The sequence below is a fragment of the Arvicola amphibius genome, chromosome 5, assembly GCF_903992535.2.
Source record: "Arvicola amphibius chromosome 5, mArvAmp1.2, whole genome shotgun sequence".
NCBI lineage: Eukaryota > Metazoa > Chordata > Mammalia > Rodentia > Cricetidae > Arvicola > Arvicola amphibius.
This window is the reverse complement of record NC_052051.1, coordinates 54,767,331-54,783,336: the sequence shown is the minus strand read 5'-3', so window position 1 is coordinate 54,783,336 and position 16,006 is coordinate 54,767,331. Positions and strand designations below refer to the sequence as shown.

Below are 16,006 nucleotides of genomic sequence, written 5' to 3'. Positions count from 1 at the left end.
GAAAAACTTTCATGGTATCAACAGGCTACAATCATTCATGTCCACCAAACCAGCCCTACAGAGAATACTAGAAGCAATACCTCAAACTGAGAAAAAAAGCAAGCAAAGCCAAGACCATAGAAAGGATACAAATAAGCTATAGTCACTGGAACACAAATAGGACTAAAACCACAAATAGAAAAAAAAAAAAAAACAACCTAAATGCCCTTTGACCGAAGAATGGATAAGAAAAACGTAGTACATTTACACAATGGAGTACTACATAGCAGAAAAAAAATAATAACATCTTGAATTTTGCAGGAAAATGGATGGAGCTAGAAAACATTATTTTGAGTGAAGTAACCCAGACACAGAAAGACAATTATCACATGTACTCACTCATAGGTGGTTTTTAAACATAAAGTAAAGAAAACCAGCCTACAAACCACAATCCCAGAGAACTTAGACAACAATGAGGACACTAAGAGAGACTTACATAGATCTAATCTACATGGGAAGTAGAAAAAGACAAGATCTGCTGAGTAAATTATCCTAAGATCCAGTAAAATAGACTTCCAACTAAAACTAATCAGAAGAAATAAAGGACACTTCATTCTAATCAAAGAAACAACCAAAAAAAATTACACCCCAAACATATATGTATCAAAATCTACAGCACTCAATTCCAATGAAAGCATACTACTGGACTTAAAGACACAAACTCCAAACCAAATGATAACAGGCGATTGCAATGCCTCACTTTCTCCAAAAGACAGATCAAATGAAAAATAGAGAAGCATCAGAACTGCATGATATCACACACCAAATGTACGTAACAAATTTATAGAATATCCCACCCCAAACCCTAAGAATGTATATTCTATTCAGCAGCCCATGGAAGTATCTCTAAAATAGACCAATAGTGGGACACAAAACAAATCTTAACTCAGAAAACAGAAAGGACTCCATATCATGACCATAATGTAATAAGCTCAAATCAACAGTAAACAAGCACAGGAACTCATGGAAATTAAACAATACATTACCAAATGATGAATGAGTCAAAGAAGAAATCAAGAAACCAATTAAATTCCTAGAATTAACAGAAAATGAAACCATACCAAAATATACCCCTCTGGGACACACTAAAAACAGTTCTAAGAAGGAAATTTATAGCTCTAATCTCTTACAATAAAAAATAAGACCATGCAAATAAACGACTTAATGACGTAACTCACGAATTTGCAAAAACAAGAACAAACCAAACCCAAATCCAGTAGATGGCAAGAAACAACCAAAATTAAAGACAAAAATTAATGAAACAGAAACAAAGAAAACAATATCAAGAATCAAGAAATATCACACACCTTTAATCCCAGCATTCGGAGCCAGTGGTGGTGGCGCACGCCTTTAATCCCAGCACTCGGGAGGCAGAGGCAGGCGGATCTCTGTGAGTTTGAGACCAGCCTGGTCTACAAGAGCTAGCTCCAGGACAGGCTCCAAAGCCACAGAAAAACCAAAAAAAAAAAAATCCCAGCACTCGGGAGGCAGAGGCAGGCGGATCTCTTTGAGTTCGAGGCCAGTCTGGTCTACAAGAGCTAGTTCCAGGACAGGCCTCAAAGCTACCGAGAAAGCCTGTCTCAACCCCCTTTTTAGAATCAACAAACAAATCTCAGAGTTGATTTACTATAGAGTTAGTTACTATGGTTGGTTACTACAGTTGGTTTTAATGACAACTTGTCGGGAATTAGAAACATCTGCGTATGGAGTCTCACCTGAAGAATAGTGTTTGAAGTTATAGAAAAGGGACTATGCAGAGGGAAATGAATGTAGAAGTGGGGGCAAATGAAAAACATAAAGGAAAAAAATCAAATGAACAAAACCTTAGGATGCTGGGGGTAACACTGAAGGGCTAATAATCTAATCATAACCCAGGAAGAACCCTGAAGATCATTTATCCTTTATTTATTTCTGTAATTCTGTCTATTCCACTTTCAGTTACTGTAATCATGCTATTCTTCAGTTTCTCTTTCTCTCTCACACACACTCTTTTGCTGTAAAATAATCCTCTTGTGCACTGTAAAGATTGTTACTCGAATTGATTTAATAAAACACTGATTGGTCAGTAGCCAGGCAGGAAGAATAGGTGGGGTGACCAGACTAAGGATAATGGAAAGGAGAAGATCAGAGTCAGGAGTTGCCAGCAGACAGAAGATGAGAATGCTGTACTGTAAAAAGGTACCAAGCCAAGCGGCTAAACACAGATGAAAAATATGGGTTGATTTAGGTGTAAGAGTTAGCTGGTAACAAGCCTGAGCTATATAAGTCAAGCATTTATAACATTAGTAAGCCTCTGAGTCAATTATTTGGGAAGTGGCTGCTGGGTATTTGGGAACAGGTGGGCAGGAAAGAAATTTCAACTACATTTTTTGGTTTTGACACAGTGTTTTTGTTTGAGTTTCTTTGTGTTGCCTTGGTTGTCCTGAAACTCACTCTGTAGACCAGGCTGTCCTCAAACTCAAAGAGATGTCCTGCCCTTGCCTCCTGAGTACTGGGATTACCAGCAATTTTTTCCATTTTTTAATCATTAATTTTACTTCAATTGGGTCCAAAGAAATGGGGGAGAGGATGAGAAGCAGAAGCAAATGTCTGAAAAAATTTCCAAATTTGGTAAGAACTAACTATACCACACATCACCTATTTTTTTGTTTGTTTTTTGTTTTTTTGTTTTGTTTTGTTTGTGACAGGGTTTCTCTGTAGCTTTGGAGCCAGTCCTAAAACTAGCTCTTATAGACCAGGCTGGCCTCGAACTCACAGACATCTGCCTGCCTCTGATTCCTGAGAGCTGGGATTAAAGGCATGCGCCACCACCACCACCTGGCTTACAACACCTTTTTTGTTTGTTTGTTTTGTTTTTTGAGACAGGGTTTCTCCGTGTAGCTCTGGCTATTCTGGAACTGGTTCTGTAGACCACGCTCGCCTCTCCTCCTGAGTGCTGGGATTAAAGTTGGGAGCCACCACTGCCGGGCTCACATCACCTATTATTAAAGTATAAGACCCCACGCTTTCCAGTTAGTCATGATATGTTGTAGTGAGAGATTCCACAGAGCCACTGCATCTGGCTTGAATTCTGGAGTGATAACACCTAGGCTTTTAACTACCCTTTGTTTAAAGTCAGTGATTCTTAGCTGAGTTCTTCTGAAGGCATTTCAGAGCCTTTGCAAAACTTAGTCTTAAAGAGGACCTGGCAAACCAGTATTTTTCATGGCTGAGAACTGCTTAGGCAAACTGTTTCTTCAAACAGTTCCCAATAAGAGGTTCTGGTATTCAGAAACTTGTTTGCTAAAGGTTTTTATTTTGGTGTGTGTGTGTGTGTGTGTGTGTGTGAGAGAGAGAGAGAGAGAGAGAGAGAGAGAGAGAGAGAGAGAGAGGGAGGGCGGGGGGGGGGGAATAATAAAAGAGACTTTTGCAAAACCACAGCTTTCAGCCAGGCGGTGGTGGCACACACCTTTAATCCCAGCACTTGGGAGGCAGAGACAGGCGGATCTCTGAGTTCGAGGCCAGCCTGGTCTACAAGAGCTAGTTCCAGGACAGGCTCTAGAAACTACAGGGAAACCCTGTCTCGAAAAACCAAAAAAAAAAAAAAAAAAAAAAAAAAATCAAAACCACAGCTTTCAGTCCATCAGGGGCTCAACCTCTTCGGTGCAGAGTGTCTAAAATTCATCTTGCAATGATGACCCTTTGCCTTCAATAGACCCTTGCAAAACAGAGCACTGACAATATGTTATAAAAGTTGAAGATTGTTTTGTATGTTCAGGTGCACGCGTGTGCTCAAATATACTGATGCCAGAGAACAAACTTGTGTGTCTCATCAGATGTTAACCACTTTATTTTATATATTTTGTCATGTGAGCCGGGCAACCTGAAGTCAATCCCTAGGACCCATAAAAAATAGGACAGTCAACTCCACAAAGTTGTCTTCTGATATTCATACTCTGTTGCATGAGCACCCCCCACACAAAACAACTAAAAAAAATAATTTCTAAATTGCTATGTAAAATGGAGCCCATTAGAGGGGAAAAAGAGGGATCAAGGAAGAGGGACATAGGAGATAATAGAACACACATGATATGTAAGTAGAAGAGGAAACAGTGGAGGTGGAAGGGCGTAAATGTTCTGAAGTCACTGAAAAGATTTTTCTAAAGCTGTTTCAAGATGTGCTGGCTAATTTCATCTATTTGGTTGGATTAAGAAGTACCTAGGAAGTTAGCAGAGCACAACTCTGAGTGTGACTGTGACAGCATTTCCAAGCAGGATGGCAGCGGAATGGAGATAACATTAACCCACTGGAGAGAACGTGGATAAAATAAAAGGGGAACCAAAAGCAAGTCCTCCAAAGTGCAGGCATTATCTCTCTACTTCCTGGCCACCAGGATGTGAGCTCAGCTCTATCAAACCTCTCTGCCATAATAACCATGGGGCAACATAAGTCATTACTCCCTTAAGTTGTTTCTGTCAATTATTCTGCACAGCGATGAAATAAATGTGTGTCGCTGAAGACTGATAGCAGGGTTGTTGTTACTGACTGTACGGTTTAGAATCCTTTGGAACTGTTTTGTGGGGGAATCTGGAAAACCAGACTAGAGAAGGCCAATGATGAATGCTTTAATTAGAGCTTAATAGGTGGTTTTTTTAAAAAAAATTTACTTATTAATTATGTATACAACATTCTGCTTGCATGTGTCCCTGCAGGCCAGAGAGGGCACCAGATCTTATTGCAGATGGTTGTGAGCCATCATGTGGTTGCTGAGAGTTGAACTCAGAACCTCTGGAAGAACAGTCAGTGCTCTTAACCTCTGAGCCATCTCTCCAGCCCGATAGGTGGTTTTGATAGGTCACACCACATGCTAACAGGAATGAAGACAAAATAGACTATGGCAATGGTTCTCAACCTGTGGGTCACAACTGTTATGATTTTAACCAAATAACATGCTGGCACTTCTGGGTTCCAGGGCCACGCATGCACACACACGCCCTCAGGCAAAAATACTTAGTCACCCTGGGGACCTTAGAAGGCCCTACATAACCCAGTGCAGCGTGGTTGCATCACCTATATATGACGCGGCTATGTAAGCCCTGTGTGCATTCCTGAGCTCCATCATCCCCTTTTGTACATGAGCTAGGCAGCCTTTAAAAGCTGGACATGCCATCTTCAGCCCTGTCTTTCTGCACACCGACTTCACCAAGCCTGTACACGCCTCCTCTAAAAAACTCCAAAGCAGGTTGGTTGCGGAAGGGGGAGAGAGTGGGCGGGGCTTGTCTCTTAAAGGGACAGGACAGACCATTACTACTACCCCTTCAGGTCACACATCAGATTTTGTTGCTTGTTCTTCGAGAAAGGGTTTTCTGTGTAGCCCTGGCTGTCCTGAACTCGCTCACCAGGCTGGCCTTGAACTCAAAGACCTATTTGCCTCAGCCTCTTGAGTGCTGGGATTAAAGGCTTGTGCCACCACTGCCCAGCACATATAGGACACTTACATTATGATTCACAACGGTACCAAAATTGCACTATGAAGTAGCAATGAAATATGCCTTAGGGTTTCTAGTGCTGTGACAAAACAAACACCATGACCAAAAAGCAAGTTGGAAAGGAAAGGGTTTATTTGGCTTACACTTCAGCATTGCTGTTCATCACCAAAGGAAGTCATTGCAAAAACTCAACAGGGCAGGATCCTGGAGGCCATAGAGGGGGTGGTGCTTACTGAGTTGCTTACAGTTTCAGAGGTTCTGTCTATTATCATCATGATGGGGAGCATGATGGCATGCAGACACACATGGTGCTGGTAGCTGACAGTCCTACATCTTGCAGACAACACGAAGTCAACTGACACACTGGGTGGTGTCCTGAGCATAGGAAATCTCAAAGCCTGCCCCAACAGTGACACACTTCCTCCAATAAGGCCATAACCACTCTAACAAAGCTATACTTCCTAATAGTGCCACTCCCAATGAGATTATGGAGGTCAATTACATTCAAACTATCACATTCCATTCCCTGGCCCCCATAAGCTTGTAGCCACATCATAATGCAAAATGCATAGAGTCCAACTTCAAAAGTCCCCATAGTCTTACCACATTCCCAACAAAGTTTAAAGTACAAAGTGTGGGCTGAAGAGATGGTCAGTGGTTAAGAGCACTGGTTGCTCTTCCAGAGGACCCGTGTTCAATTTCCAGCACCCACACAGCAGCTCACAATTGTCTGTAACTCCAGTTCCCGGAGATATGACACCTTCAAACCAATACACATAAAATAAAGTTAAATAAAATTTTAAAAAGTCCAAAGTTCAAAGTCTTTTCGAGATCCATACAATCTCTTAACCGTAATCCCCTATAAAATCAAAATTAAAAAAAAAAAAAAAAAAGCTAGTTCCAGGACAGGCTCTAGAAACTACAGGGAAACTGTCTCGAAAAAAACAAAAAAAAAAACAAAACAAAACAAAACAAAAAAGCAGATTACATACTTCCAACAAGTAACTTAAAAGGATATACATTACCATTCCAAAACTTAGGGTAGCAGCCATAGTGAGGAAATACTGGACCAAAACAGACCAAAAACCAGCTGGGCAAACTCCAAACTCTGCATCTTCATGTCTGATGTCAAAGCATTCTTCAGATCTCCAACTCTATTCAGCTTTGTTCACTGCAAAACACTTCTTTCTCTTGGGCTGATTCTATTCTGTTAGCAGCTCTCCTCGGCAGCTATCCCACAACTCTGGCATCTCTAACGTCTTGGGTTCTCCAAGGCAACCCAGGCTTCAACTTCACAGTTTCATGCAATGATCTCTCTACTAGGCCTCCATTCAGGGACACCCCTAACACATGCCTGGTCTCAGTGGCTTTTTTCACTGGAGGCAAATTCTATAACACATTTCTTCAAACCTTACTCTAATGTGGCTGAAGCTACCAAGTTCTGCTGCTTGCTGGGCTGGAACATGGCCCTCTTATTCAATTCTATCTTCACCAGTTTTTTGTCCTTAACCACCTAAACTTGGCTGATCTTGAACTTGTTCTGTAGACCAGGCTGGCCTCAAAGTCAAAAGATCTGCCAGCCTCTGCCTTTCCAGTGCTGGGATTAAAGGTGTGCCCCACCACATCTGACTCTAAACTTTTTAGTTCTTTTTCATAAATTGGAAGCTTAGCTGAGTGAGATCGTGCCCTGGGGTCATCACTCCCTTTATTCCATTTCTTAATCTGTTCATCTCTTTGAACACAAAATTTAGCTCTATTCCATTTCCTGGTGCTCTTTTTCTCAAATTTTTATATTATGATTTACCTTGATCAGCTTGCTCCTTTTCATTTTAAATCTTCTTAGAGTTACCACTAAAAAACACACAACAGTCTATACTAGGATGTTTTGAGATTTCCTCTGCCAACAGAATCAATCCAAATTCTCCAATTTAATCTCAGACTCTTCGGACAAGAGCAAAAGGCAAGTCACTTTCTTCACCAAAATATCACAAGAAAGATCTCTAGGAAACATACTAAAGTTCTTCTCTGAAACCTCTTAAGTGAGTACCCCACAGAATTTCTGTCTGGGGGCCAGCATCTAGCAGCACACAGGGCTTTGAACAGAATCCAACAGAACTGACACAAGACTTTTCTATCTGAGGGGGTTATAGGAAAATAACACTCACACACTTTCTTGATGGCTTCCTTCTTTATTCTACTCTCATGTTTTTCTACAGCTTTTATACCCCAACAGAATCTTCCAGGCAGTACAAGAGTCAGAGGTTGCATTCTATTTCCCAAGTGAATGATTATAGGTAAAGACATGTTTTTCAGCTCCCTTACATAATTAAAACAGAATCATCCCAATAACCCATATACAATATATCTATATCATGAGCAAGCAAGAGGCATTTTCTCAGTCAACTCTTTTGTTGGCAGGCTGGAAACTGCAGTTACAAAGAAAGAATAAACCACTTAATTATGAAAGGTAATCTTATAAGGAATTTTAAGGGAGTCATAAATGTAAACTTTTATATACATAAAAAAGTCAGCTGAACTTTTAGTACTCATGGTGCAAAGCCATTCATCAATAACAAAAAGTTGAGGTTAGGAATTAGTGCAAGAAATTAATCATCACCCTGATTATTAGCCAGACCAAGCAAGGGGAGCTAGAAACAATCAGGCCATTCTATATTCTTGACCCCAGCCTAACGAGTCAGACAGCTCAACCCTGAGTCCTTGTGGACTTTAGCTTGCTTTCTGGGGTTATCTTAAACTATTAGCAAGGCGTCTGGTCTAACTTGAAGTTACTTTAAAGCTTTGTTTTAGCTAATGGCGCATGACTGCCTCTTTTCAGCCTTGAGAGATTAGAGTAGCCTGGCCCCTGGACTCAGATGCTTTCCTTTCCATCATTAATCTGAGCTGCTCCTAAGGTGGAACTCATAGACTTTAGATGTATCCTTGTATTTATTTCTCTTCATCAACTCTGAATAGGCTACCATTATTATCATCAGATTAGACAGCGCAGCTTCAGGAAGGGCCATCTTCTTGACAATCCACAAGTAAAAATGCTCAGGAGAATGGGATGTTTCCAAGAGATAAACACGCCATATTACAGGCAGTGGAGATCCCCCCACATCCACTGACACCATGCTAGATACCAGAGAAATAGAGCTGCAGCGAACATGTTAAGGAACAGCAAAAGCAAAAGACATTCAGGGGTCTGCAGTCCAGTGGCCTTGCCAAAAGGAGACTGGCCCATCAGAGACTTTCCTTCTGGTGGGCTGACACCTGGAACTTCCATTGCTACTTGCTGCTCCTCTGGCATGGCCAATGGCACCACAGTTGATCAAATCATACTCAGCACCACTGTCTTCCATGCTCCTACTGGTATGACCCATTAAGCAGTACTTAAAACATTCAAATGCTTTTTAATCCATAGTCCCAAAGTCCAAACGAAGTCAGGCTTATTCCACAGCAATACCCCAGTCCCTGATACAAACTTCTGTCTTAATCAAGGTTTTTATTGCTGTGAAGAGACACTATGACTATGGCAACTCTTAAAAAGATAACATTTAATAGGGAGGACTTGCTTACAGTTTCAGAGGTTCAGTCCATTACCATGACAGGGAGTATGGTGTCATGTAGGCAAACGTGGTGCTGGTAGCTGACAGTCCTACATCTTGCAGACAACATGAGTTGACTGACACACTGGGCAGTGTCCTGAGCATAGGAAATCCCAAAGCCTGCTCCCATAGTAACACACTTCCTCCAACAAGGCCATATCCACTCTAGCAAAGCCACACCTCCTAGTAGTGCCACTCCCTATGAGATTATGGAGGTCAATTATAGTCAAACTACCACAGGTAATTTTATGTTTGGGGGTGGGTCACTACAACATGAGGAACTGCACTAAAGGGTCGCAGCATTAAGAAGGTTGAGGATCACAAGAGTATGGTCATGAGGCTTTAGACAGGAACAGGACTATACTGCTGAGGCTCTGCATGTAGAGTGTTAAGTGGTCTGAATCAGTGGTGGAAGTGAAATCTTGACTCAGTAGTCAAGTATCTTGACTCAGCAGTGTGCCTGATGTTGACTAACAGACACTCCTGCTATAGACCAAGGAGGAGTGGAAGGGGAAACTCCAGTCTTTTGGGGATGTGTTGTGGATGCCAATCTCAGTGTTCTCAACTTGGTTATAATAATAATAAAAAGAAGAAGAAGAATTTCTACTGTGCTGATAGATTGCTGTGCCCTAAGGGCTGGGGACCAAAAGAGCTAGCAAAATCCAAAAATTTTTCAGTCTCTCTAAAGATGATGCCTTTAAACAAAAAGAAGCCCAGGACCAAAGTCCCCAAGATTCAGTGTCTAGTTATATTCCATGAGTCCTGCAAGACAACTGCCAATGTACTGCTCTAAAAAAACAACATACCAAGAAAAATAAAGAGGAGGCTGCAGAATATGCTAAACTTTTTGGTCAGGAGAGTAAAAGAAGTCAGAGAAATATGCCAGGAGATGTATGCTGTTCTCACTGGAGGCTTCTACCTGTGAGTCCAGCAAAATTAAAGAGTATTTAAGAATAACTAATATAAATAAGCAAATCAGACCTTGGGGTGGAAGAATTTCAGAGCATATGTCATCCATTGTGGACTGAATTTGTATAAGTTTTAATTCATCTGAAGGACCTTGTTTTGAGAAGATAGCTCCCGAGTGCCTTGCTAGTGCAGGGTTAGTTTGACAAGTGCTTCCTTATATCCAGCTAAACAGGCCACTTAAGAGACCATTGTCTATGCAGACATACCTATCACTGGAAGCAGCAACAGACCGTGGTAATGTTCATCATATGATATATATTTCGCAAACTAAAGGGGCTACAAAGTGATGGAGGCTTTCACTCCAATTTAAAACGAGGTCAGTCTTCCTGCAGACAGCCCCTAACGAGCAATGTATAAAACCATGAGAATGAAGCCAAAGATGCAATGGAGACCTCCTGGAAAGTTGGATGTGTCAGGAACTTGGAATGTGCAAAACAAAAAGACACAAGCTGCTACCAAGGAAAAGTAACCAAAAGGCTATGTGAGCCGCAGCTAGTAAGGTCTTAGAGGCAGTGCTCATCTGGAGAGCACATAACACGTCCAGGCATGGAGCTATGGGACTGATTTCCCCTTTGAGGTTTCTGTCTTGCTTTGGTCCTAACCCCACCTTGCTACTTTTCTATTTCTTCCTTTGGGAATGAAATTGCTTATTCTGTGCCATACTTCCTAAGTATATAATTTTCCTTCTAATTTCACAAGGACTCACAACTGAGTTTGCTTCCATCTCAAGTATTTTCACCCCGGATTTCTGAACAAAGTCGGAACTGTAAAGCCCATGAGAGCTCTGGAGGTGGACTGTGTGATTTCAGGGGACACGAGTCTCACGGAGACCAGGGGGGAATCTCAAGGTTTCTTATTTTAATCTCTGTCTCTATAGTGAGTCGTGTGTGTGTGTGTGTGTGTGTGTGTGTGTGTGTGTGCGCACGCGCACACGTATATCTGTAGGCTCACAGGTCACAGGATACATGTGAAGTGTTGTTTTTTGCTGTTTTCCTGAATATATCACATGTGAGCTTCCAAGGTCTCTCATCTCCATGCACCATCTCAGTACTGGCACAGATAAGCACTTCCACAACTGGCTTCACATGGCTTTTGGGGATTTGAATTCAGCTTCTCAGACTTGTGTGACAAGCACTTTTACCCATTGAGCTATCTTCCCAGGCCAAATGTATGGCTTAAAGAGATGTGTTTGGGCGTCAAGTTAACAAGAGGTGGACTTGTAAGGGTTAATCTTGATTGTCAACTTGATTGTTAGTAGAGTTCACCTCTGAGTATATCCGTGAGGGCATGAGCATGGGTATTTTCTGTGCTTCCTCAATGCAATGAAGTCAGCTGACCTGTTCCACCTTGCCCTCCGTGCCACAGTGGATGAAAACCTCAAAACAAAATGTTTCCTTCTTTATTTTTCTCCTGTTTATTGCAGATACACATGTCTGCATAACACACGGGGTAATATGCACATTAACTTTTATTACTTTTTTCATTTAGAATATTTATTTTTAATTATTCAATTAGAGTGAAATATTTCCACTGACCTCTGAAGCTAATAGAGAACACAGAATTAGGATTAATAAAACAGCAACTTCTCTTGAAACTACCTGCTCATGTTTATACGTTCTCTTCATAATACTTGAAACTTGTATAAGTATCTGTTTCTACAGGTTTCTGCTTCTACTATGTGGTAAACTTAAAAGTGAAGAGATATTTCTCTTTCATCTAACACTGATTTTTTTTTAAAAAAAAACACGGTTTCTTTGCGTAGCCTGGGCTGTCCTAGAACTAGCTCTGTAGACCAGGCTGGCCTTAGATCCAACTGTCTCTGCCTCCCAAGTGCTGAGATTAAAGGTGTACAGAACCACCCAGCACTACTACTGAATCTTTAACCCATGACAGTTTAACATGAGAAATGCTTAGCAAGTATTGAAAGAGCGTATGCAGCTGTTACAATAACTTACCATTCAAAGATTCCAAGAGATTGTTTTGAATAATTTATTACATGTATGATTGGTTTGCCAGCATTTATGTCTGTGCATCATATTGAGTCTAGTGTCCTTGGAGGTCAGAAGGCAGCACTGGATCCCCTGGAACTGCAGTTATGAATGGTAGTGAGCCACCATGTGGGTGCTGAGAACTAAACCTTGGGTCTTCAGCCATTTCTCCAGTTTATCAGCCCTAAATATGTTGAGTTTATTAATTGTCATGGAAGTTCAACAGAAAGGAAGTCCTAATCCAGTTTACAATGTAATTCTGCATCCAGGTGATTTTTGAATCAAACATCATTATTGGTATGTATCACACTTTTCTCTTTGGCTTTTCTTCCCTCATCTCTGCCTTACTAGTCATTGAAAAATGTTAATAAAACCATTTTTAGATATTATATAAGCTAAAATACTTAGTGGACCAAGAAAAAAGAAAATTTATAAACATGCTCCATAACATGCAACACAAGCAGAAAACTACAGACAAACTAACAAAAATACAGTATTGAGATGATGATATGATTAGATAAGGGAAACAATGCAACCTTATCTTTTAAGGCAAGTGTTTTGAAATGGGAGAAAGTAAAATAAAAGGAAGTGTAAAGAGAGAAATGAGGGCTAGAGATGGCCAGTGGTTACAGCACTGTCTACTCTTCCAAAGGACCCAGGTTCAGTTCCCGTCACCCACGTGGCAGCTCACATTATTAGTAACTCAAGTTCCAAGGGATCTAGAACCTTCTTCCGACTTCTATGGGCACCAGACACGTAGACAGTCAGTAAACTATATACATGCAAACAAAAGAAACATACACACAAAATTTAATATTTTTAACAGACTAATGACCTGGATGTGGTTGTACATGTTTGCAACCCTAGTTATTCTGTTGACAAACACAGGCAGATCATAAGACCCAGGCCAGCCTGAGCAATCTAGGAAAACCCTCTTTCAAAATAAAATAAAAAATTGGGGATGTAGCTCAGTTGGTGGGGTGCTTGCCTAGAATACATGAAGCCCTGGATTTGAACCCTAGTATGGCATAAAAATGGTGGTTGACACCTGTAATTCTAGCACCTGGGAGGCTGAAGAAGAAGGATTACTGGGACTTCAAGAGCAGCCTGAGTTGCAGAGTAAGTCTGCCTCTAGACAACAAAGCAATATCATCCATATGTATTCTTGATAAAGCTGTGTAGTTTACAAAGAACGTCCTGCTCAGCACCTAAATGAAACTTAAACTCCATGATCAGAACTAACTCAGCCATGCAACACCTACATACCTTGAAAAATCAATAGTTTATCACGGCACACACATTTAGGCAAAATACACACAAAAATAAGTATACTTAAAAATGTTTAAACAACCCATGACTGTCACATTTTAATGCAGCCTTATATATAAATTGCTCCCTAAAATTGTTTAAAGTATACAACTCTCACTACTAGCATGACATTTAAAGATATATAAAGTCCTACATAATTGAGCTCAATTTGCTCAGCTTTCCTGCGGTATTAAAATAGCCACTACTTAACAATAAAAATCTAAAGTCATAAACAATACAGAATTCACTCAATGATATATATATATATGAATATATGTTTTATAAGCCAGCTCCCTACTCATGATCAATCTGTTTCAATTTCAAATTACAAAATTAATGAAGTTATGTATGAGCCTCAATGTCTTCTATGTGTCTAAAACTGAAAAAGTCAGTTTCTATCATTCCATTATAAAGTTAAACTATTAGAGAAATTTCCTCTGTAATCATGCTTCATCCATCCCTTTTGGTGTCTTCCTAAAAATTCATCATACAGGAAAACTTCTGTACTAAAGATTTCTTTCATTATCTTTTAATTTTTAATAGACCACAATCAAAATTGGGATAGATTCTCCAAGACGTCATATTGTTATATCTGTCACTATCACAGCTTCTTTAAAGAGGCAAGACACAAAGTATTCAACCCACTCAACACTTTTAAAATCCTCATTTTGTTAATCCCTTAATGAATGTTATTCTAGTCCACTTAGTTAAAAGAAAACAGATACCTCTTTGCAGTCTATCCTCAAGTCCATGTTTAATGTCAAGGCAACTGTTAATGGCTCAAAACCAAACACTGTTAACAAAACACAGCCGGGATCCTTCTTGTATTTGAGAGTCTGAGTACAAACATATGCCCATTCATAATATACGCTCTCACGCAATTCAATTCTACTAAATAACCATTTCCCATCATACGTAGGTTAAGATAAAATTCTCTTCTTTAATGGTCAAAGGACAGCTTCCAAAGCCAGAGCAGAGAAGCCCATCAACTTTAATCTAAAGCAAAGTACAACTCAATGTCATTTTTACCTCTAAGGCAGCGCCACAACGGAAACAAAATGAACTTCACTGGAAGATCAAGTATCCTAGCACCCTCATGATTATTTACTTCTCTGACTCGACAGTACGTATACGTAGGCTCTTTTGTCCCTCTTTCTGCATCCCAGCGTATCAACAGCATCATCTTTGTCAAAGCCAATCCCTCCAGTCATTACTTCAGTACTACAAAGTCCTGGCCTTCCTTATTACCCCAGAGAGAGATTCCATAGCTCCGTCCTCTTCCATTACAGCGAGGAAAAAATAAAGGTAAAATAAAACGCTCATAATTTTAAAGAATCCTCTCTGTTCGATCCTGGTAACCAGAAGAGTCATGAGTACAAGTGATATATGGGTCATTCACAGAACAGATGAAGCAGCTTCGTGACCCTCCAAGTTCAGGGAAAGCACCCAAATCTCCGGGGAAATGGGGCAGAACCAGAACAGTCTCGGGGATGAGGACCAATTTGGGTCTGGCACCAGCCCAGGGTACGGGCAGAGACCCAAGGGTCTTGGGGAGCCTCTCCTCCATGCCTCGGTAGGGCTGGGCTAGGGGTCCGGCGGGCGCAGAGAGGCTACTTGGAGACGCCCCGGGGCTCGGGGGTGTGTCCTACCTGGGCCGCGGCGGACGCAGGATCTCCGGCGGAGGACTGGGGTCCAGCTCAGAGCTCGCACCGGCAGGAGTCACCGCTCAGCAGGCTGGCCCGCCGCCGCCTGCCCATCCCCCGCCGCCCACTGCGGCGGGACCCGAGCGCGGCTTAGACGGCCGGCGGTCCCCTCGGGTGCCGTCCGCGTCTAAAGGCGGCGGCGGCGGCTGCGGGTGTTGCTGCGGGCCTCCCCGGGCCGCTGCTCTCGTGCCAGCCCCTGCACCTCCTCCTGCCGCCGCCGCCGCCGCCTCGTCCCCACCGCTCCCATAGCCGCTGCGGCGACTACTGCAGCGCCCGCTGACCCGGCCCGACGTTACTCTCCCCCCCGCAAGCCGCACAGCCTAGCCCACCTGCCCTGCCAGCGCGCACCGCCCACCTTTCCGCCGCGGGTGCTGATTGGAGAGCACGTTCCCAGCCCGTGGCGTCGGTTGGCTAGTCCCATTGCCTATCAGGGAGGGGGCGGAGAATTGGGCCGAGAGCGTCTCCGCCCCCCACCGGAGAATTGCCGCTATCTTCAGGTTTGCCTGAGAGGGCGAGTTACCGGGAAAGAAGCATCACAATGACAGTGCGCGTGCGTGTGTGCGCGGGGATTCTGGGACTTGTAGTTCCAGTGTCCGCCGCAACGACCGGCCTGTCCTGAGTAGAGGTGTAGGGCGCAGAGCTTCTGAGCGCAGACTTGAGTAGGTATTCTAGTTCAGCATGCTTTGTGGCCACAGAGTTGAGCCGTTTAGAAGAAAAAAAAATACTCTGTCACTGAGGCAGTCGCGACGAGAATCGCAAGGCTGGGTGGTTGCTTAAGGTCTACTCGCCTGCTCAGACCTAAAGCCACCAGGATCTGAAGAATGGGCGCTGTCCCCAGAATCTTAACCTAAGCTCCTGGCCAGGGCCAGGAAACCCGAAGGTGTGAGGAGCAAAGGAAGGCATTACATAGATGTCAGCCTGGAGA

General features: G+C 42.3%; 1 protein-coding gene across 1 annotated transcript in view; it reads right to left on the bottom strand.

The window, feature by feature from the left end:
* The window catches only part of Ttbk2 (tau tubulin kinase 2), a 123,690-nt gene extending 108,357 nt beyond the window's left edge, over window positions 1–15,333 (bottom strand). The window contains 1 exon segment of the mRNA XM_042055143.1: window positions 15,028–15,333. The gene's annotated coding sequence lies outside the window, so the exon portion shown is untranslated.
* Window positions 15,334–16,006: the final 673 nt, after the last annotated feature.